Source organism: Anas platyrhynchos, chromosome 16, assembly GCF_047663525.1.
Source record: "Anas platyrhynchos isolate ZD024472 breed Pekin duck chromosome 16, IASCAAS_PekinDuck_T2T, whole genome shotgun sequence".
NCBI classification, from domain to species: domain Eukaryota; kingdom Metazoa; phylum Chordata; class Aves; order Anseriformes; family Anatidae; genus Anas; species Anas platyrhynchos.
The window spans coordinates 5399218-5423202 of NC_092602.1; the positions used below are offsets into that span (position 1 = coordinate 5399218).

A 23985-nucleotide genomic window follows, 5' to 3' on the forward strand; every position below is an offset into this window, starting at 1 on the left:
TACCAGTCAGGCTCTCCCTCCCTCCCTGCTCCGTGTTTAAAATTAAAAACCAATTAACCTGGATGCTCAAGCTTCCTTACGAGGGCAGGAGCAGGGAGCTGCGTTATTTGGAAAAGGACTCAATCCCATATGGTAACTACATACAGCCCCTTTCAAATCAGCATTTTGATGGCTACGTCAACCAACAGGAAAGAGTTTCTCTATAAAAACTAAAAATTTAAGTCAGGTTTTCCTACCTGCTCGCTTAGATCAATGTTATGCTCAGTAGCATTAATTATTTTTTATTTTAAACTAGAAACAGATACGGCCCCAGTATGATACTTTACACTAAAGGCCCTTGAAAAAAAGGCACGGCAAATTCATAACCCAGGATAACATGTGCTTGTCTGCAAGCATTCCTCCAACTCATCACTAGAAGCACACTGTCTACAGCAACCTTTGTTTCTAGTGTTGAGTTGCTGTAGGAATGTATCTGTCTGTATATACAGTCATTTACACCCCGGGGATCTCCAATGGGAATATCCAGAACGCTTCTCCCCAAAAGTTGATGTAGTATGGATTCATCCAAGCCAAAAAAAACCTGGCTTCTCACTTGTTTTCCCTAGAGAAACTCATTCTTACTGGCAGACACACTGAACTCTGAGAAGGCTGAGAAGGAAGAACGGTAACAAGACATTTTTAAGTGTTTCATCCTTAAAAGAACATTCACTCTTTCCTAATGTGACTCAAAGCAAACCTAGTTAACTAAGAAAGGCTTGCTTGTAATTAAGAGAGAAGCCATCAATTTAAGGAAACAAAAAGCTTGGGCTCTTCAGCATGTTACCTGAATAGAACACATCCACACATCTTCCCCACAGGCATTACAGAAGTTCAACAGGTAATTCTGTTACTGATGCATCGGGGAGGAATTCTCATTTTAAATATGGTTCAATCCCAGACTCACTTTTGTGAGCTGATTGTACCCCTGTACTCAGCTCTGGTGAGGCTGCGCCTCCAGTACTGTGTTCAGTTTTGGGCCCCTCACTACAAGAAGGACATCAAGGTGCTGGAGTGTGTCCAGAGAAGGGCTGCAAAGCTGGTGAAGGGTCTGGAGGACAAGTCTTATGGGGAGTGGCTGAAGGAGCTTGGGTTGTTTAGCGTGAAAGTAAGGTCTCGCCTGAGCTATACTTTACAATGACCTTAAAGGAGGTTGTAGCGAGGTGGGCATCAGGCTCTTCTCCCAAGCACCAAGTGATAAGATGAGGAGAAGTGGCCTAAAGCTGCACCAGGGGAGGTTTTACTAAAAGGGTTGGGGGGCATTGGAATAGGCTGCACAGGGAAGCAGTTTGGTTGCCATCTCTGGAGGTCTTCAAGAAATATGCAGATGTAGAACTTCGTAGAATGGTTTAGTGGTGCTCTCATCAGTCCTAGGCTAAAGGTCAGGCTAGATAATCTCCAAGGGCTTTTCCAACCTGAGTGACTCCGTAAAATCTTCCTTCTGAAAGGCTCCGATTCAACACCAGAGGTCTGTGCTGTTGACAGTCATAGGAACAAGATTCAACACTCAATTATGAAAAAGCAGAAGTTAATTCTGCCCCTGCAAGCCCAGTGGGGAAGCATGAAGAACCAGGATAGATGCACACAAGTAGTTTTATAGGTTAAGTGGGACATCTGGACATTGCTAAGTCAAGCCATTATTTGACACAGTCCCAAGTAGATCAAGTGGATCACAGACTCATCCAGCCAAGGTTTGAGCATCTCCAAGAACTCCTCCAGAAAACCTGTTCCATATTAAAGTTGGAATCTTTAGAACATTTTAAGTGAGGAAAAATACTCAAAGATACATGAAGCCTTCACACTGAGCAGATAGGCAAAACAAGGATAAGAACAACGTTCAGAATACTCCAGCCTACTTCACTTTTATTTCAAACATTTCAAGATGTTACACATTTGGTATAATACACAAACCTAGATGTGAAATCAATTTCTAGAAGCAAATGCTCAGAGTTGTGATAAAAAGCATTTGGCATTCAGATAAATAACAGCTCACTGTAAGATCCAGCTCAGCATCCAGCCCTTATTTTTGAAAGAGCTTGCATATGATTTTGTACATCTAGATTCAAATGTCAAATATATATATATAACTAAACTGCCTTACCTGGCTGAAAGACTACATCCTTACGTAGCAAAGCTTACTTGACAAGCTTAAACTGATCTGTGAAGCAAATTACAAGAAAATTCCATGGTATGTTTCAATAGCAGTACCATATTTGTGTCATTAGCTGGGAAATAAAAAATCTCTCTGCATCACTTTCAGGCCCAGCTGACAGAACTGTCCGGAGAGCAGTCTTTGTCTGGTAGGGGTTTCCAGAATAACCAGGGAAATCCATGAAGCAGCACTTAGAGCTGCTGCAGTTTATGTCCAGTCTGAACAATTTAAAACTTGACATGAAGATAATTTATTTTTTTTCCAGTTACCGTTAACATGAGTGCTAAAACCAGATCTTCAAAAAAAAACCACACAGGCCAGTATTTCTTCTTTTCACTATTTCACATACAACAGCTTGAGAAGTCCAAGCGCTGGCATGCAAATGCCACTGCAAGGGAAGAGATCCTTGACAGGACAGGCATGCTTTGGTGATGGATTTTTGGACTAGGAATTCAGGTTGTTACAGGTAGTTGCACAATAAAGTAAATAAAGGACAAAAAGCTGACAGAAGAGATCCACACACTCATTCTCCCACTCTCAGGTGATTCTCACGCTACGTTTAGTGTTGGTACAGTGCCACCTTGAATACTGTGTGCAGTTCTGGGCTCCACAATACAAGAAGGATGTTCAGGTCCTTGAAAACAACCAGAGGAGGGCAATGAAGCTGGTAAAAGGGCTGGAAGGCACGTCCTATGAGAAAGGCCGAGGACGCTTATGCTATTTGGGCTGGAGAAGAGAAGGCTCAGTGGCAGCCTCATTGCTCTCTACAACTTCCTGAGGAAGAGGAGCCCTGCATTCTCTGAACATAGACCTTCATTTTATTATATGCATTTTACTAACCCTTGTAGTCAGCAGGGTATTCTGAACAAAGTCATTTTTCCACACTGCTCAATTTACAGCACATCTCCTGGCAAAGCTCCATGGCGCTCACCATGTTTTAAGTATTTTCACACTGTCCCATACAGCTAGGCAGCATTACTGGACTTAAAAGGCTGAAAACTAAGCATGGTAGGAATTCAAGGTATCAGAAAGGTTTTGTTTCAGTACCCAAAAGAGATGTCTGAAGTCTAGTTTTTCCATGTTTACGTGTTCTGTACTACTCTGCTCTGTACTCAGGGAATCCAGCTCCACTAGCTGAGGGAGTTGGAGCTGCAGGGATGAGCACTCCGGCCTGGAGATGTTAAGCTTTTGGTGCTGGGTGTACTACACATGCTGTAAAATAGCATAACTACTGTAAAGGTTTCCAGTAACTTACCACCCAGCACCACGATCCAAAGCAAGGCAGGGACACATCTAAATCTCCAGGATGGCAGCCACCTGACTCACCAGACCACCACCTAGCTGCTCCTCCCTCATCCACTGCTTCTACAAAAACCAGACCAGTTAAGATGTTACCGGGCTGCTGGGCAGTTCCGGCTAGTTTGGGATGTACAAGACCTCAGAGATCTGTTATTACCTGCCTGGATAAACTACTGATGCACTTTGACACTTGGGGGACTGGACAGACATTTAAATATTTCAATCAGCATTCCTCCCACCATCAGCTTAAGCTGATTATATTAGTTTATTGGCTCAATTGTACAGTAATTGTATAAACCTCTTTCAGAGAGACGAACTTCTTGGCAAGCCTTAAGAATTAAACAGTGCTCACATTTGGTAGAGGAGCTGGAACAACAGCCACAGCCATTCATTAGGGAGCTCAGGTCATCCGGGACTTGTGTTAGAGCTAAAATGAGTCAGGTGGCCAATCCTCACAGCCCCCTCTAAAACACACAGCCCTAAAGCTAGGGGTAGAGTTGTCTAGTATAGAACTAGACAACTTTTGAACATAATGTTAATGGAAACCCTCAAAGCAGGTAATCTTTCTTTCCTTTAAGGTTTCCTTGCAGGATAGGATATAGCAGTTTAAGCTGACAAAACTGCATGCCCATGGGAAGACACGGCACTGACACTTACGGGGTATTCAAATCTTACACGTGCTCAATATACGTTAGTGTTAACACTCAAAACCCAACATGCTTTACCAGACTCTTGTATCAGGCAAGACTGACCTTCACCTCAACGCTTTTTCTCTGCACGTGTTTTCTTTGCTGCAGGTCCCCTGCTTTATTTGCTGGGCTCCCCTACCTGTCCCAAAGCACCTGGATTGAACTGGGTTGAACATCACCCTTCTGTCCAGCCACTCATACTAAGGAAATCAATGTGAAATTAATAAAAAATGATGCTTTGTGCATTAATTATTTCTCAAACAACTTCAGATGCAGGCTATTTTCATTAAGCCAAATCAATCCAATTAGGTTTAAAGTCAGTGAGTGTAATACACCACACGCCACTTGCCTCAGCGAGGCACCACCGTCATGTTTAAACTTCATCCGCCACAGCTTTAACCTTATCTTATCAAAAGGATGTCAGAAGTCTTGTGCAAGTTCACCTCTAACATACTTGTTATCCTCTTAGGAGCCACTGAATGAAATGTGAGTTAATGAATAACGCAGTAGGAATTATTTCATTATCCTCATGGTGAAAGAGAGCCATCTAATTCTTGGCTATGATGTCAGGCTTGAGAACCAGCCAGTGAGAGACTTACTCATGCTTCCACTGCTCAATCAACTGCTACGCCAGCGGTATTCATAGTGAAAGGGGCTTGCAGACTGCACTGACAGTTCAAGCAAGACTGCCAGAGCATGAAGCAGAGCTACTCTGATGGCAGCCTTAGGAAGAATTAAAGCAGCCAGATGGGGAGGAACTGAAGCCTGCCATTTTGCTTCCACAGCAGGCAGGAGGATGAGAGGATGTTTTTAGCAGCACGTCAGCATAAGTTTAATGTATAGGTCCTGCACAGGTAGGGAATCAGTGCAGCTTGTCATTTCTTCACATTTTCTTCCCTTACCTTCAACTTTTGAGAGTTTTAACTCTCCCTGCTCCAAGCCACCACCTGTCTCTTGTACTGAAGTCAGCCTGTCACTGCCAAAAACTTGACACTTAAGGCAAGTCTGAGGCAAGGTACAGCTCCTTCAGTCATTGACAGTTGTGTCTCCCAGCACTCAAGGCTAGTTCCTTTCCACTTTCAGGTCAACTAATGCTGTCAATGTTAGCCAAAAGACCGTCTAGTTCTTCCAGGTAGGCCAGGCAGTTTAAGACAGCATTTAGAGATATATTTACCGATTTCCTAATCATGAAAATCCACCCTCAGTGAGATCAGGTAGCTATGCTAGGACAGTATCTTTCAGATAATCTGATTCTTGGGATACAAGTTCCTTCCTGTCCAGAACACCCCTGTGTTTCCTTTGAATTAAGAAAGCAGTCAGGAGCAAGCCTAGAGACAGCAGCAGGCATTTGAACAATTCAGGCCAATCCATTACAGAAGCCTGCAAGTATTACGTACCAGGTACTTCCCTCTAACCACTTGACTGTTGAGGAATAAACTAGCACAGAAGTATGCTGTGGAAAACCCAAATAAGAGGAAAAACCAGAGAGCCTGGGAAATCAGAACTAGAAGATGGACTCCTCATCAGCTGACAACAACAGGTATTCCTCCTGACAAACCACCCCCAATGAAACAGCCCAAAGCAAGCTTTGCACATAGTTTTCCTACAGCCTGCAGAAATAAAGATGCATTCTCCGTTGAAGGACTGAGATTTTCCCATGAGCTGTAGCTTGCAGCCAATTCTGAACACTACTGAGCTCACGTAATGCTTCACAAGTAATGGATACTAGTACCATACTCCAAGTCATAGTGAAGGAAACCCTATCTCCAAACCCAGCATGTGCTGCTCTGTCATTGTCACGTGTGCATGTGGAAGATGTATTCATAATTGGGAATCAAGTTCTTGCGTCACAATTACTCCACCAAGAATGCAATGCTGAAATATATTTAGAATGGTTCTGTTAACATGATAGCTAGCTTCCATAATGCTGTTAAAGGTATCCAAGGCTATAAACCCACTATTGTTCTATGAGCAATTATTGCAGAGTAAGTGGAATGCTTAAAATACCGTATTTAAGAAATAATGCTAATTCCACAGCAGTATCTGTAAAACAGAAAAAAAAATCAGTAGGGTACATTATCAAAAGCTGGCTTTGGGGCAAGTTTTTATTACAGTAGAAATTTTTGAACTGGTAGGGAACAGCTTCAACACCCAGCTCTGCCAGCATCTCTGTGTGTGAAGAGCACCCGTGTGCGAGCCTTGTGGCAATGACCTCCAGGCAGGCACCTACTGTTAAGCAGCAGCAGTCCCAAGCAGCCTACCCAGCAGCCAGTGTCCACACATCTATCAGCCAACCAGCAGAGCACAGAGCTGTGCTTCAGCCTACAGAGCTGGAAACGAGCGCCTAAAGGTAAGCAGAGGAATACAGAGCAAGTTCAGAAACAGGTCTGAGCGTGTAAGAGAGTAATGAGACAGAACTGAAGCCCTAACTTGGGAGGCTGGAAGCCTTAGCAATTCTGACTTGCACAGTGATACTGCTTTGTTTGATCACGTGCTTACATCCTCCAGGGAGTCAGAGCTGTTCCTACACAGAATATCAAGCTGAGTTGTCAAAGCTCAGAGCTCTTCAGTTGGATCTCGAGAGGCTGCGCCCATACTATTTCTACAGCAATGTTTGTTAACCACGTTTTCATGCCAAGAAAACTGCCAAAGCCACCTGCAGTCAGAAGATCCAGCTTTACTAGAAGCATCTTTAGTGCTCTGTTCATATTAGCTGTATACAGAAACTGCCTTGGAGACCATAGATTAGATTCTTCTCACCTCAAGCTAGATGCTTGTGTCTCACCTAGCCCCCTTTTAGAAGGCCCACTATCACTCAGAGAGCAGTTCCTACCTACTCTGGACACCCTCTTCAGGATCAAGACACGTGCTTGACTCCACTGTCTGATTCAGAGGGAAGGCAGCAATATTCCAGTGTTTGTAACGCCGCAGTTTCGAGCTTAAGTACATCTAGACAGAATTGCTAGAATGAAGCAGACAGTATCATCCACACTCTGGCTGAGGAAGCATCAGTAATTAAAGAATTTAAGTGGACACCACATTCTTTGATGTTCAAATGCTCAAAGAACAAGCAGCTCAACAGACGTTCCCTGTATTAACATAACAAATAGCTATTACCCTCCCTACACACATCAAGCTTTGCCAAAGTGAGAGTCAGTTATAAGGCAGCTCTTCTATCACCACCTCCATTTTCTCCAAGCTTAAAGATTAAATCAAATATTTCACTGCTGGAATTTTCATTATCAGGAAGTTGCAATAATGCTTATTTGGTTGGTTTGTTCTCCCAATATGATAGCTCACTTTAATGCTTTGAGTTAACAATTATTATTGCTTAACTAAGATAAAGCAAACAGAGGCCTGAAAAGCATAAAGCAAGCAGTAGAAAACCAAGCTCAGCTGCTCACAGACAGACTGAATGCATTATGATCACCTGCAAGGCTCATGGAAATTCTGACACAGCTCTAATATGCATCAAAAGTTTCAAGCCTTGATGCTTAGAGCTTCAGGAAGTTGTCAAAAAGCTTAAATAGCACGGTAAAGACTCAGACCACTTACTGTATCTAAACAGTTGGGGTTAGCAATGAGCAAGAAAGGTGTATGATAACACAAAAAGCAAGAACCAAAACCTGCATGCAACATTCCCAAGATACTTTGAGAGATTACTTCTCTCCTAAGTACAAGCAAGCATGTGTGGTTCTCCAGAGAGTTCACTGAAAGTGAAGGGGGCTGTTTGCTCATTAAAGCTCAGCTGAAGAGGTCCATGACCTGCCGAGCAGCCCTTCTGCATGGTACCCACCAGGAGGTACCTCCAGTCACGCTACTCCTCTTGCCCAGTTCAGGAAGAGGATGCAGACAGGATTTGATGGAAGGCAGCAGTAAGGCTCGGCCCAGCATGACTTTATTTCTCAGATGGGTTATTAGAGTTGCAAGAGAAGTTTCGCTGACTTCCCACTGACAAGATTGAACTTGAAGCTGTTCCAACAGAACTGAAATTGTCAGTATGAGATGTTCATCCTATAGATGAAAGCCTGTGTATGGAAGTGACCCAATCTTAGTTTTCTTCTACTAAACAATGAGCTTCACTCAGCAAGTATAACGTGCTAAGGAAATAACTGAATAGATGACTAGAAAGAGGGATTCAAGTGTCAGTCTTCACGAGACTCAGCCAGGACAAAGTGCTTTTTGTTTCTACCTTTGAGATCCTGACAAATCAAAAATAGATTAAGTGTGCTAGCAGACTAGCTTCTCCCTCAAACTGATACACGATCCCGCAGAGGAGGATCTGCCAATGCTCTGAAGTAACTTACACCAGAGCAAACACAGCAATGCATACGTTCAGTTTCCCTTGCCAGAAGTTTGAAGGGAACCATGCCTTCAGCATTACAGTAAGCTCGCCAGTAACCACTTCGCTTACGGGTAAGGTATAATAAAGCTTCAAAATAGATAAGGTCCTAACTGCACAGGTATTACACAGGAATACCAAAATCCTTAGTCTCGTCAGAGCCACATGAGTACCTGCACAAGTACCAAGGAAGGCTTTGTTACCCCTGGGAACAGGCTCCAAAAGAGACATTTGTTGTTTGTACATTTTTCATTTAACCTTGCTAAGTTCAGCAGCATTATTATGTGCAGCTCAGTGACCAAAACTAAGTTACTGAGTAACTTCCCAGCATGAAGTTTCAGTGCACTAGCTCTAGCGACTGAATTACATACATTGCCATCTTAACATCTACAAATCCAGTAGCTCACTGCTCCCCAACCCACAAGGAGTCAGCACATCTTATCTGTGGAAAACACATGAACGTTATCAGCTAGGATATCAAACGGTACCACAAATACCAAAACCCAGCAATTCAGCTGTTTCAGTTAACAATTAATAAAATAGGGCTCCGCAAAGGAATGCATCTGCTTCCACTTCCTGCATAAATCTCCAGCAGAGCTCAAGTGGTGCCACAGGTACGTAAAACCCTCAGAGCTGCCTGTGCTGCAGGTGACGCTTTTAAGCTCAGTTTGCCTGAGACACAGAACTGCTGCAGAAGTTGTATTTTTGAGGGTAACTTGAAATCAGTAGCAAGGCCTTCCTGCTCCAGAAGTTCAGGCCAGCATTCCAGCACCCTCAGGCACCCAGTATTCTTAGCTCTGTCGCATGATCTGCACAGCAGCCCTTGCGCTTGGTACCCAGCCTCGACGACACCACGCTAGCAGCACTCTACCCAGGGAAGACTGCTGTAAGCCAGCAATTTCACTTTAAGATAGAGGCCATTTTTGCTACAGAGCCAGGATAAAGCACTGCAGAAGCACTCTTTAAATGCTTTTCTTGCAGCATTCTTTGTCTAGAAGCATTGCATCAAAAAAATCACCCTTGGAGTACATAAGGCCAGTCATGCTGAACACGGCACGTTAAACGGAAGATGCATGGGATTGAAGCAACCGGGAAAAAAAAATGTTAAGATGCAGGTTTCTACCTAAAATCTCACTGTAAGTAGGCTGTGTCACTTGTGACAGAACACTGGAAGGAAGAAAAGCCATGTGCAAGCTGTGATGAATGTACAAGCTTACCTTGGCTGAGCAGGTGGTGGGAATACCAGCAGCATTTCTGTGAAAGCTTTACAAACTACCACAAAAGACTAAGAAAGGACCTAACACAAGTGTGCTGGTTTGTACAAAAAACTTCTGCTTCCCCCTTCCAAAATTCAGTAAGGTTTGTAAGTAGGACAAACCTATCTACGCAAATTACACTTAATCCTTACTTCAGAATTGGAGCCTTTGGGCCCTTCCACTCAACCTACTTCCAATGATTCATTTTTAAGATCCTTTTACACAGTACACGCCAGAGCATCTCATCTAAACAAAACTGGCAGAGTGGGTACTCGTAAGGACTTTTCCCCTTTCTTCCCAAGCAGAAAACCTGTAAAATGACATCAAATGCTGTAAAAACACATCACTTGAAAGATAATGCTGAAGTCAGATGCTCCTCATCCAAGAAGTACTTGGAAGAATCTCCTGAATTTCTCCGACAAGTCACCTGCAGCTCAGCTCCTAAATACTAATTCAGGAGTTCAACACTATAATAAAACTGAAGAATGGAAAAGGCTTAGCAGAACAGGCACAGTTTTGTTTGCTACAGCTCAGGTTTCTTTGTTAAAAAAAAAAAAGCTTACCTAGTAAATTTGGAGTGACACACACCTTGGCATTTAAATGACTGAAATCTAGAGATGTGGGACATCAGTGAATACATAGGAGGTGGCTCTTTAAAAAATTCAGGTTTTAACAGGATAAATTCCTATTCTATACTTGCAGAGTTTAAAGGTTACAAAAAGCTCTATGTTGAAGGAACAGATCAGCACCAGGCAACAAGCTTTTTATAACATGGCAAAGATGCTCTGAATTCCATTTAGAGGCTGAGCTGTCACTCACAGCATGATTATGGATTCTCAGCTTCACAGAAAGATTCACAACTTTCTCTTCCACGTTCTCATGCCATAAAAATATCCGTGCGTTGTTTAAACTCTAAGAATTCTGGTTAAGATGTTATTAAAATCAAAGTATCTCAGTCATCAGCATTGATTTTTGAGGGGTTACAGGTAAAGCGGCTGCTCAGAAGCCAGCTAATGAGCAGGAGATTCCTCAGACAAGTTTTAATCCACCGTATCTGTTTCAACATGCAGAATCTGTCAGGTCTTTCAGCAATACTTAGCATAAAGTCACCTAGGGGAGAACAGAATCACAGAACTTGACTCACTTCCGTAGAAATGCAATTCTGATTGTTTTCTTTTGCAAACATGATGCACCGAGTTGTTTTACCACCATTCAGCTCAGCAAGCCATCCTTAAATCGTGCCTAGGGAATCCTTTACCTTTTGCATTTTAATGAGCCACAAATAACCAAGCAGATCTTAAGAAAACCAAGCACGCAGAGGGACCCTGTTCTTCCTCCTAAGTTTTCCATAACCAGCCAGGAGGCCTGAAGTTCTAGGAAACAGGAGCTAGAACGCCAGTTCAAAGTTTCCTGTTCATTGATTCATGAAAGTTCAAAAGCTAACCTTCTACAAGCAGTGGAGCACCCAACTGGCTCCGTGCGCCTCTGCACCACAAGCACACACACTTTACAGCCACATTTTCAGACTCCTTAAAAAAAAATCCCACAACTTTCCAGCACCAAAACCACTGGGGCTGACAATCTACCTGAACAGACTGGAGCATTCTCTCCACCTGCAGAAGCATACCAGGCTCCACACCCAGCTTGGAAATTCACACTAGCTTTACGAATTCTTAACTGTCTTGGCAAGATTCACTAAAAGAATTGTAGAGCTTAAACACAAATCTTTGGAAGGTTTTTTGACATTATGTCTTTTTTGAAATTATAAACTTAACTAGATTCCCCTCAGCCCATGTGCTTACTTCCAACACAGCAATTCTTGCACAAAAACCTTAAATCCCTTCTTGCTCTTTTCATGATACAAGTTACATTTGAGACTGACTTCTTTTGACAAGGCATGTTGTGACTTATCACTCCTTGCCTACGATAAGTCACTTAGTTCAAAAAAAATATTACTGAATCTGCAGAGTTTTTTTGATTATTTTTTTTTTTAAACTAGCACATTACTTGTTCTGCTGGGTTTAACATGGTAGCATGTGTTCCTGATTAGACTAAAAACTGAATTTTAGTTACTAGGGAATGACTATTGAATTTTAGAATTAAGAAGAGTTCTAAATTTTAGGAACTAGGAAAAGTTACTGAATTTTTGAACTAGGAAAAGCAAGAACAGCTATAGATATTTAGAAATTACGCCACATTATAATTTTGGTGCCCCTGAAATAAGTTCAGGCAGTTTAGGCTTAGCCCTACTAGGTCTCTAATTTGAATACCTAACCAGTTGCATCTAAAAGCAAGACGTATGCCAGAAGCAGTAAAGGGACTGCATTCAACAAGGGCTGACCTGATAATCACTGCAGCTGCTTAATCGCTGGTCTAGTATCAGGTAGTTGGATGTACTAGGCCAGTTTAGAAAGCTGGATAGTAACTTGAAATAGTAATGCTTAGAAAAATAAGCTACAGGGCACAACAGCACACAACTTACCCTTTAGTGAGCTGCCAAACTGTTTCTTCCTCAACCAGAACAAATCAAGTCTTCTTATGCAAGAGGAAAAGTCTTCATACCTTAGTGCTGAGTGAGAGCTCACCGTCTAAGGAATGATGCAAGAACACTATTAGTTTTAATAGGACTGCTCTCTGGGCGTGACCCTCAAAGGCCAGGAGCACCTGAACTCGTACCTTACACAAACAGCTTAACAAGAACTAGACTTGAGACAAGAAAGCGAGAAATAGCTCAGTGACCCTGTTACACCAACCTCATACAATCAAGCAAAAGCCCTTCTTCCTCTGGCCGTGGCTCCATGGGCCAAGCACTCCAGATGAACCCGCACCCAGCCACTTCAGGCAGCAGCCAGCAGTGACACCACCGAGCATAACCACTCTCCGCAGGTAGGCATCGCATCGGGCAGGTTTCAGGTTTGCTTCCCACTCCACAGTGAATCACTCCTAACAGCAGGGTTGGCATTGCTCTTATCTCAGTGACTTACTGAGCCATTCCCATCCTGTCCCTTCTCCTGACAGGCTGTCACTGGCCTTTCAAGAGCTCACAGAAGCGCCTAATTAGCAGAAAAATTGCAGAGGGCTTAGAGGGGCTGAGCAACTGAAAGCCAGACAGCTCTTAAACCAGCCTGCACATCAACACCTCAGCCCAGACAAGTGGTCTTTTGCTTTCCTGATGAGCAGAACCACCAGGAGTAGAGCTCCCCGAATATTTTTGCATTTCTTTCAACCCAAGCAGAACAGCTTGGGAAGAAGCAGGCTTCAGCTGCTGCTTCTATCAGTTACCGCAGCTACTCTGAGCACCAGTTCACTGTTGCTCTGCTCAATGCACCGAATTTGGCAAAAGCAGCACCCACAGTCAAGATCAGTATCTTCTAAATCAATGGAGTTTGCTTCCATCCTCAGGTGAGCATCACACCATTGGATAGTAAATTCCCTAAAATGCTGCAAACTGAGTAGTTTTAGAAAACCCCAATGAATGCTCATCTCGTCTAGTCCTTCCACTGGAAATCAGTGTTTGGCAGTTACTTCACCAAGTACCAGCATTATTTCTACCATTTAAAAAGCTAAAATTCCACTTCTAGATACAGGGAAAACATTTTAGGTCCAGCTACTACAGCTGGAAGTGAAGAAAAAGCAACACTGCAGTGACCAGGTGTGTTGTTACTGTCCTGAAGCTCTATAAGAAGCTCCTGTCTGAGACGAGCTGCTTGTGAACATTTCCAATCCTTTTACTTCAAGGAGCCTCTGTGAGCAATCACTCAGCCAGGTATCCTCCAATGTCCCAGTCAGGCTCTCAAAGAAGGACCACGGATTAGCTCTCCTGCAAGGAAGTTTCCATCCAAATCCCCTAAAACATGGTTTGAGCACCTGGAGGTACGAGGATACTATCAATATATTCAAAAGCTGCAGCGCTCCCTACAAGCTAGGAGTTTTAGGGCAGAAAGCTGATCTCTGCACAGCAAACAGCCTAACTGCCCAGCCACTGGCCCTTATTTCTGCCACAACACACACCCACAAAGCATTAACAACTTCAACATGCGCCTCCAAAATTGGACGTTCCCGTGTTGCTTCTCCCTGCTGTCCTGATCTACTCATCCGTTACGCACAGGGATGCTCTGCAGCAGAAGCACACTAACCAAACACCTCCAAATCATGTGATACTCACACTTGAGCCCGAAGGGATTAAGAGATTCCAGTCCAAAGTAAAAGAAAACAAGCAAGCTATTGTATTCTGCATTAGAAAACAACCATGCTTCGACCATAATCCATTAGCCAAACCTATAAGGAAAGCCTGGCAGACCTCAAAACGTTGACCTTGCTCCCATCTTCCCCCTTTTTCCCCAGAATTCAGATTTTCCCAAAGTGGAAGAAGGTACGTTCTTTTGGAAGTTGCTCAAAGAAAGGTTCACTGAACATAGACAAAGATGAGAATGCAATTATAATGGGTATCCAACCAGAATATAATGCCCCGTTCACAGCAAATTCCTGCTACCAGCAGTGAGACAAAATGAAGAATCTGAGCTCTCCAACGTACTCATGACTAGTGTGTCCAATCACCGTGCAATTAAAGAGCAGGAACTCTTAATTGTAAAGATGAACGCTTGTGTGATAAGGATTAGTCATTCATTTGATGCAAAGTTTATCCACTCAGGAAAAACATGCACAGGGCTCAGTGGGAACAAGGTCTGCAGGCAGAGGCAATAAACCTACGAGCTTACATTAAATAGGCTTCACTTGCTTTCTGCTTCCATTTAAAGGCAAATAAAAAGAACCCAGGAACGCAGCATGGCCGGGCACTTCAGGCAGGTCTCTTGGATCAGTTTAGCAATGCCTCCATCCACTAGCCACGTCCCCAGAAGTGGGAAGCAGGATTGGACCGATTGGTGCAGTCTGTCAGGCACCACGAACACTCTGGAGACAAGGAGAGCTTGCAGGTACCGCACAACAGTGCCACGACTGCTGTGATGAGGAAAGTAAATAAACTCAAACAGAATGAAAGCAAAGCTGTCAGCCCACAGGACTCAGAAAAGCGTTCCTGCTCTTTTCAAACCACAGCAAACTGACTACAGGAGGGCTGGAGCAATGTCCTCTCATTAATTTACAAGCAAATCTGCCTCTGGGATACGCAGGTGAGCTTTGATCTTGTAGCTTCCCCTTTTGATCATCGGTCCTTTGTCAGTACACAGACAAATATTTTAAGAGCCCGAACTTACAGAACCCACGGAACAGTCGAAGGGAGCTCTGGTAACAGTAGTTCTGAAAATCAGAGGCCACACGAAGGTGGGAGACAAGCAAACCCAAAGAGAGTTCAGCTCAACAGGCCCAGAACTGGGTCTGGAGAGGTCTCGAAGCGAGCATCCTATCAGGGACACACACGGTGTAATTAGGGGTGACAGAACCTCACAGCACCTCATTTTATCTCCGCTTTTAGTTTCAATGATAGCAATTACCTGCTTGCAGATAGCAACGCGGTAAGTAGAGCTTTCCCAGGTACACATTTAGGTCAATTATGGCTACAAGAGATGAAATCAGCCAGCCACAGCAACAAGCTCACTCCCTTTCGTGATCTGCTTGCAGAGAAGACAAGGAGTCAGGCTGCTGGGCTCCTGTCTAAAAAAAAGAGATAGGAAATGCCAAGGAAACACTTCCCAATTTCAAACCTTGCCACAACCACTTCCAGGAGCTGCTAACACTCACCTTGACAGCATCCCAGTCACAGCAGACCAATGCTGCCCCAGGCAGTGAACAGGACCCTTCTGGGAGCTGCTCCACACCAAAACCTGGGCTTCCCCCCAGAAGCACCGACCAGACTCACCTACGTAACGCCTGCTGTGGGATGGTGAGACACCGAGACCCCGCAGGTACGGTAGGCACAAGCACGGTGTCTCTGACCTCGGGCTGCTCCTTCTTTGTGCTACCACTTCTTCAATTCCACCTCCAGTTTCACACACGCCCCTTCCAATACTTTCAGCTACATTTTTAACTTAATGAGATCAGAAATCTAGTAGTCTGCCCTCGGCTTATCAGGATCCAAACCCTACAGGACATGAAGATTCAAGGAAAGAGCAGGTTTTCCACCTATTTTCTGAAACCCTGCCAGCAGCTGTACCAACACACAAAAAAAGTAAGCCTACTTCCACAGAACCGTCAAACTGGACTGAAACAGGAGTCACACTCGAAGGACTGGAAGGCTTAAAACTCACATGGCCCCTACCTAAAGCACTGCTCACAGGAGGGGTCCTGTCTTCTGCTCCATCACCCGAGAGCAGTTCGGAAAGCCAGCCAAATGTATCTCGTCTTCAGACTCCATTTCCAGCTGCGCTTTGCAGCAGACAGGCATTTCTGTCCTCTCACACAGGCAGCACCGAGCAGCTTCCCCCAGGCACTTCCAGGACAGAAAGCAGCACCAGAGAAAAGTTCTGTTCTGTCGAGCCAGGGAGAAAACCTTCTCTTAAATGCACAGGCAAAGAGAAACTATTTTTATTTCTTTCTGAAGCTCCGTTCTCTCAGGTAGTGCTACAGAATTAATGCTTTGAATATAGCCCTAGTTTCTAGTCCCAAAGCAGGAGAAGCAAATGAGGCCCCCAGAAGGGCAACAGAAAACAGTGCTAACAGCATTTCTGTAGTGCCATTCTGTAGTGCACCAGGGCACACGCCTCTGGGATCAGAAAGGAAAGCTACAAAGGCTTAATTATGGCAATGCAACAGTCTTCCTCCACAAATTCAACCTGAAGTGCATTACCTCCCCCCATACTGACTGTGTTCTAGGAACTAACCTTGTACTGCACCAGGACAGGCAGAAACACTTAAAGAAATGATTTAGACTCATACACACAAGACACTTCATCCTATAGACAGGCACCTTAGCTAGAAATCTCTATTTCAAGCTATTTTGTTTTCAGGAATCTCAGCTAAACCCTGATGTACAGCTTTCCACTAGTCTTCCTGAAGGAAAACCTTTCCACGCTCATACAACAGGCTAAGAAAGACTACAAACAAGAGAGTTTTCCCTAGGAGTCTTGGCCAAGCAGATACTGTGCTCATAGCATGGGAAAATTGGACATCAGCACCAGGTTACTTTGACAATGTTGCTTCCTTGAGAAGTACGAAGCTGACACTGAAGTTAGAAGTATATTTTCCAATTCTTTTCCCAGTAATGGCTAAAGAAAGTAGGACCTGATTGGGTGGACCTTGCACATCTGCTAGAGACAGCATCAGAAAAAGAGTAACTTCAGTTCTGAAATTAAAGCAATCCAAAAAAAAAATAAAAATCAAGATATCCAACGTTCCCCAAGTGTGCTCAGCCTCGAGTTTAGGATGTGCGCAGCTGCAAAGCTGTCCCAGTCAAGACACCACGCACCCAAGCCCTGCTCCGGCCTTGCAGGATCCAACAGGATCTTCTCACGGACCTAAACCAGCAGGAAGAGAACGTTTAAGTGGATACGTCCTGTAACCAGGTTAAAAACACAACCACAGCGTCTGATTTTAAAGCTCAGCCAGGGGAAGACAAAGAGGAGAGTACCTGGAGACCTCTGACATTCACGTGCTTGCCCTCAAAGCAGAAGAGCTGTCGAGCTCTCCTCACACTGGAGGCTTCAACTTCTCCCCAGGAGCTGGTAGCAGCCACCACGTGAGAGGAGATGCTGTGCAGAAACCCTGCCCAGCCCTACGGAAACTGTCACTCTGCAGAGAGCGCAGGAGTAATTGGCCCGAGAAGCAAACAGGTGAGCACAGAACACAGTCTGAGGTCAACAGGAACAACAGGAAGGAGGACAAGGGGAAAAAGAAATCAAATTCAGTTATCCGAGCACAAATGCACCATCCTCCAGGCCACGTTCTGGAATTCAGAGGCATCTTGGCTGTTGATCTCCTGAGATCAAGCACTCGAACGTGCCCTGAATCAGCCCTCGCTGTAAGGAAGGCAGCGGTCAGGGCGACGGGCTGTTCCAGCTGCCCTTCAAACACCCAGCTCTTCCAACGGAGAGCAGTGCTCGCACCAAGTTTCTAATTTTGTTCCCGCTTCAAGCCAATTCCGCAGCTGCCAGGACCGTTTCCTGGCCAGGCTCAGGGCTCGCAGCTAGGACCAGGCCCAATGCTGCACAAGACCCCCAACTGCTCCAAGCCCTGGTGTTGGCCACTGCTCTGCTCCTCCTGAGCCAATTTAATGGAGAACCAAAGTCAAAAATTACTCAAAATTTGCTCAAAACGTTCAATTTGGAGGCATAGTAACACTTGAACAGTGCAGCTTGTACAAGTTTAGCTGCATTATGAGTAACGGCCAACCATCTTCCAGCCTCCCCAAATCCAGCTGCCCCAAGGCCGGGCACAAAGGCCCCATTTGGGCAGTCCTGTTCCAAGGCTGCTGCTTCTGATCAGAGCTGGGAAGGGCTCCCCCAGCCACAGGACCACTGGTACCATGTCCAACTCTTCGTTGCCTCCCTTAGGCACACCCCAGTCATGCACACACAGTCTTAAACTTTGAATCATGCCAAGCCTACGTCGTTGCAGCCACGTGCAACATTAACACCCATCGGGAGCAATGCCTGCAGGAAGCCAGCATCCCCCTGCGAGACCTGCAGAGCACATTTCCAGCTAGCAGCTGAACCAGCAACCAGACACAACCCAACTGCTCCTTCTACACCTTACATTACAGCTCTCAGTCAGAGCTATTCCAGATGACAAACCAATGCTAGGTATCAGCAACTGTATTTTGAGTTAATCCCGTAAAAACAAGTTATTTTTCATGGACGATGACTCCAGAAACAACTTACCTATTCCAATTAACATTCCAGAAAGCCTTTGCTCTTCTTCCCTGGCTCATGTTGCATGGTGCAGAGCTGCAGCTCCAACGTTTCCCTTCCAGGCACACGCTGCTGCTTCCTGAAGGTGACCAAAGCACCTCCAGCTCCCATCACAGACACAACCCCGCTGCACTTAGTGAAAGTAATAGTACCACTGCTTTCTACAATAATGCTGCACTCTCTTACCTCTTAGAATCACAATAACCAGCACATTCTGTCAGCTGGCGTCCCCTGCCTTTGGGGTGGAGAGTTGAGAAAGTCTCGGCTGTTTCCATTCCCAGCCACATTCTGAGTAAGAAGTCAGCACCAACGGATGCCACCGTCTGTGACTTTTATCCCATCCCACAAGCAGCAGGCAAGAAATTGTCACATGTGCAAGTCCATACACCCATCCGGCTACAGCAATCCTGCCCCGCTCAGGATTGATGCACCCAAGGTAGAAGTTACAGCGCGCTGCAAGTTGAGGTCTTCAGATCTCCACTGGGCAAAGCAAGCCTTATGAAGTCAGTATTTCAATTCCTAAACTAGCATGAACTTTGCTTTCAAGTCTGTCATACAATCCATGCAATCACCCTTTAATCTTCAAACTTCACAAAGATAAAGGAATAACTGTCTGAAAGATGTGGTTCATTATAAGAATTACAGCATTGTTTGAGCACTAGCCATTTTCCCAAAGCTTTCTTAAAAGCATTGGAAAGTTACGGCACCAACATGCACAGAAGGGGTGGAATTGAAAGTCGGGAAGCTCTTCTGGAGATGTAGAACCCATATGGGATCCTTTACACCAGCAGCCACTCTAGCTAGAGCCGAAGGCAGAGCAGTCACCCATCCCAGCACAGAACAGGGTTAGACAACTCAGTGCTGGGGAGCTTATTCCAAAAGAACCATTTACAAGTCACATCAATTGATTCAGCCAACAAAAGCAACTCTGAAACAAAGGCACGTTCCAGTACCTGGGGTTTTCGCTCTGGTTTACAACACTCGCTGAGCGCTGCTGTACCACCTGAGGGCACGTGCTCAGAGACACCACCGCTGCCAAGCAGAAGAGGTCAGCCCCTGGTGTCCAGCTCCTGTTCACTCTGCAGGGACAATTCCTTCTCCCTTGCTCCAGCAGCCTTGTCAGGCTCATCCCATGGCTCCAGCAGCCTAACGCCACCCTTCTCCTTACGTTACTCCGCGTGTACACACTAACTGCCAGCAGAGCGCTGCTCAGTCCTCCTACTCCTGAAGGGCTGACAACATGTTTCTCTCCACCTCCCTGGGTGGCATGTAGGTGGAACAAGATCGAAGATAAAGGATTGTATCCTCTGCCTTCAGAAACTCGGGCACGCTGCGCTTGCATCTCGTTCAGCTGCAGATGGCCATTTTGGTGAGAAAACAAGAGCTTATCAAGACGGACTATTCCACCCACAGGGATCATCTGTAGGTTGCATGTTATTGCTGAAGCTGGCTAACATTTTACTAATTTCTAGTGCAGACAGCTAACAGCAACGGACATTAGCAATATCCTGAATTGCACTGCTAGCCAGAGAACCAGCTTGACTGAACGTATCACTCCTGGAAGCCTATAATCTGAAGTACAACAAGCACCTTTTGGAGTTATTACCAACCTTTTGGAGTTATTGCCAAAAGCCACCACTGCTCAGCGTTGCTGTATCCACACGTTCGCCCCTCCCCAAACTCCAAAGCAGGCACCCAAACTTCTCGGTGAAGCATTTCAGAATCCCGTGCCCCGCCTGTACTTATCTGCAGAAAATTTCAACACTTGCAGTCCACAGTATTTCCTGTACTATGAAAGAAAGCATTTTTTCTATCCTCTAAAACCACAGCCGAAGCGATGTGTGTATCAGATGTCAAGGCTCCTCCCTTCGAGTTATCTGCAAGCGCTCCTTCATGTGAGCTCCCCTTCTCTGCCACCACAAGATTTTCAAATACTAGGAGCCTTTCTTTAGGACCAGGCAAGAAGCACCTCAGCCCTCTATCTAAAGCTTCGAGCATGACAGGTATTGCAGAAAGCCTGCCATAGTTCCTTCAGCCACGCTACCGTCCCTTCCCGATGAACTAACCTAGGAATTTCAGATATCCCTTTATTTTCACCGTAAGGCTAAGCTGTACCTCTATGCTCAGCACTACTTTATGTGATCTCCCAGCCAAGCTCTCTTCCTCTAAAAGAAGCCCTTGTTGCACGTGATTTTGTTGGCTCATGGCACAAGAAAACATACAGGTGGGGGACTCAGCCAGGAGAAAAGCAGTTCTCGTAGGTAAAGTCCACAGGAGTTACGAGCTCATAACCAGCCTTCTCCCAGTGAAGGGGGTGCGCACGACAAGGGAATCAGTTTCCTATACAGAGAGACGTGAGGGAACACAAGAGCTCACCTGTTGATAAATCAACATTTTCTAGACAAAAGGACGGAAAAGGGAATGACTACAAGCAAAAGCTGAAGCTCCACTTCAACAAAACACCAAGACCTCACACCTGGGGCTGGGGGGGCAGCGCAAACCACTACTTACCAGAGAAGGGCAACATCTGCTCGGCTCCCACCAACAGAACAGAGCTGTTGAGAAGAGGGGGAAGAGGCACGGTCAGAGCCCCCACACCCCACAAACGAGCACCCAAAGCCGCACCGCGTCCTGCCACGGCGGGAGGAGGGAGAAACACGAGAATTTCAGCCCCCAGCACACTGAGGGAAGCGGCAGGAGAAACAACACAGGGGCGAGGCCTCGGCGGGCAGCGAGGGAGGTGAAGGGGGAAGGAGGCCAGGAGGCAGCCGCGGCGACAGGGCCGTGGAGGCGGCGGCCGCAGCCGGGTGAGGCCCACACGGCGGGGCCGGGCGGGATCCACCACCCCGAGCCCCCCAAGGAAGAAGAGAAAGAAGAGGAGGAAGGGGAGGAAGAGGAGGAAGGAGCAGGAGGCTGAGGCGGAGGCCGGGGGGCGTGCCGGACCAGGCCTCAACCCCCAGCCTCCCGCCCGGCCTCCCCCCCCCCCCGCCAGGCCCCAACCCTCCGCCCAGCCCCCGAACCGAGCCCTGGGAGGCTCCCAGCGGTTCCACTTACCGCGGGGCAGAGCCGGGCATGGCTCGGGGCCGGTCCCCGGGGCTCGGCCGCCTGCCTGGGCCCGGCTCGCTGGGCTCCGGCTGCCGCCGCCGCCTCCTCACCGCCACAACAACATGGCGGCCGCGAGGCGCGGGCACGGCGGGGCGGGGCGGGGCGGGCCGGCAGCGGGAGCGCGCAGCCGCCCCCCCCCCCCTCAGCCCAGCCCAGCCCAGCCCGGCCCCCGAGGGGCGGGGCTCCCGCTGCTCTGTGAGGGGAGGCTGTGTTTTTTTTTGAGGGGGGGTGAGGTTTTTTTGTTGAATTGTGGAGTTTTTGAATTGTTCATGTGGGAAAAGGGCGCTGAGATCGTCTGGTCCGACCATCCCCTACCGCCACTGTCACCCACTAAGCCGTGTCCCCAAGCACCACGTCCAACCTTGCCTTAAACACCCCCACAGACAGTGACCACCTCCCTGGGCAACCCATCCCAATGCCCGACTGCTCTTTCTGACAGAAATGTCTCCTCATTTCCAACCTGAACCTCCCCTGGCACAGCTTGAGGCCATTCCCTCTAGTCCTATCACTAGTTATCTGTGAGAAGAGGCCGACCCCCAGCTCCCCACCGCTTCCCTTCAGGTAGCTGCAGAGAGCAATAAGGTCTCCCTCGCAGTGCATCTAAAGAGAGATGCTCACCCCTTCCTCTCCATGTGTGTATGGAGGCTCATCCTTTCCTCACAGTGTTTCACTAGGCACAGCCAGCCCCGTCTGTCCTCGGTAGCCCTGATGAGGTGATGTGGTGGCCGAGGTGTGAGGCTGGGGTCTCTCTGAGCCTGGGTCAGCCTGCAAGGGCAGGGCCTTCCTCAGGAGCTCTCCTAAAACCTTAGGAGAACCAGCAAACCTGGCTAAACGCCACTCTTACACGCAGGTCGATGCCTGCCTTTGCTTCTGTGACATTCAGCTCAGCTGCAGGGACATGTGTGGCCCCTTGCCATGGGTAGACGCGCTGTCCAAGCCACCCTGAGCAGCCTGCAGCTCCTACGGCATGAGGTAATGGAGAGCAGGGAGCCAACAAGAGCTGCAGGAGCCAAAAAACACATGGAAGTTGGGAGAAAAGCGATAAAGCAAAAGGGATAAGAGTACTAAGCAGCAGAAGGGCACCACAGAGCTTGAGAGGCGAGCGGCCGCCCTGTCAGAGCGCAGATAGCAGGGAAGGGTCAGCAGGAAGCATCTCAGCTTCCAAAATGAAGCCTTGTACAGGAGAGCTCCTTTTCAGCTGCAAAAGTCATATCTGGGTCTTGTTGCAAATGTGGTGGATCGTTAATGCTTTATTTTTATACATATCTTTAATTTACAATACAGTATGTAGGTCAGGTTGTACTTCTGAGAGATAGTTCCACCTGCTCATGGTTGCCTTGATCTGAAATGAAATACTTGCTTGCAAGTAGCTATAAAATGTACTCCTAAATTATCCACAGGACTCTCCCTCTGAGTCCAAGGCTAGTCATTGTAACAGATGGACTTCAGTCTGTCATTAAGTCATATTTAAGCTGGAAATGGCATTAATGTTTGAAGAGAACAATACAAAATACAGGATCCCAGTGTCTTTAAACTCAGATATAAGCCACACGGTGAGTTGTTTTCTAGTTTAGTTCCCTTGGTTGGGGACAGTAAACATTTGAAAGGAAATTAATGAGCCCCTCTGAAGGGATTTTTTCCAACAACAAACCATCATCTGAATGCAAATGTGATCTAAAAGTCAATATGTACCTTCAGAGGAACTTTGGAAGAAATACAGGTAACTGAAGGGAAAAACAGGATTCCTGGCCTGTTTATACCCAAAAGCAATGAAAAAAAAGTTCTGCCAGTATAGCTGTATTTCAAAAGGACATGTGTTGACAGCATTAGGGAGCAGAATGTGAATTTTGAAAACTCCTTGTTAATTGTTTGCTTCTGCAGCATGCCTGGAAGGAGATCAAATGTGACCTACTTCAGGAAACTGAATCCTGGAGACCCAGGGCTTCCGTACAGCATAACCTGCTGGTTGCTCCTTCTGTTTTTTAAAGAGAGGGAACAAGCTGGAGTGCCATCACTGTGAGAGCAAGGACTGAGAAAAAGCTTCCAGTTGCTTATTTCAGTGACACAAATTGTCTTCTTTGGTGTTATCTCTACCAATATGCTTAAACAGATTGCAGGCAGAGTGTCTACGTCTTGTGCTCTGACTATCTCCAGTTCTTGTGTTCCAATTTACTTTTTAATAACTATTTGTTATGGCCCCATGTTAAATGACTTTTGCCACTACTTTCTATGACAACTGGGGCAAACGATGATAGCTAAAGAGAATTACTTTATGGAAGTAAAAGTTTCTGTACCCAAAGGGAGA

General features: G+C 46.1%; 1 protein-coding gene across 18 annotated transcripts in view; it reads right to left on the bottom strand.

The window, feature by feature from the left end:
* MTMR3 (myotubularin related protein 3) overlaps positions 1–21789 on the bottom strand; it is a 78653-nt gene extending 56864 nt beyond the window's left edge. For 13 of the 18 annotated variants that reach the window (XM_027470124.3, XM_027470123.3, XM_027470119.3 and 10 more), the window contains exons 1-2: positions 21630–21789; positions 21087–21130 (exon numbers count right to left, since the gene is read on the bottom strand). The gene's annotated coding sequence lies outside the window, so the exon portion shown is untranslated. Of the gene's footprint in view, positions 1–12256; positions 12363–21086; positions 21131–21629 lie in introns of all 18 variants that reach the window. The other 5 variants (XM_072024433.1, XM_072024437.1, XM_072024436.1 and 2 more) reach the window with 3 other exon arrangements.
* Positions 21790–23985: the final 2196 nt, after the last annotated feature.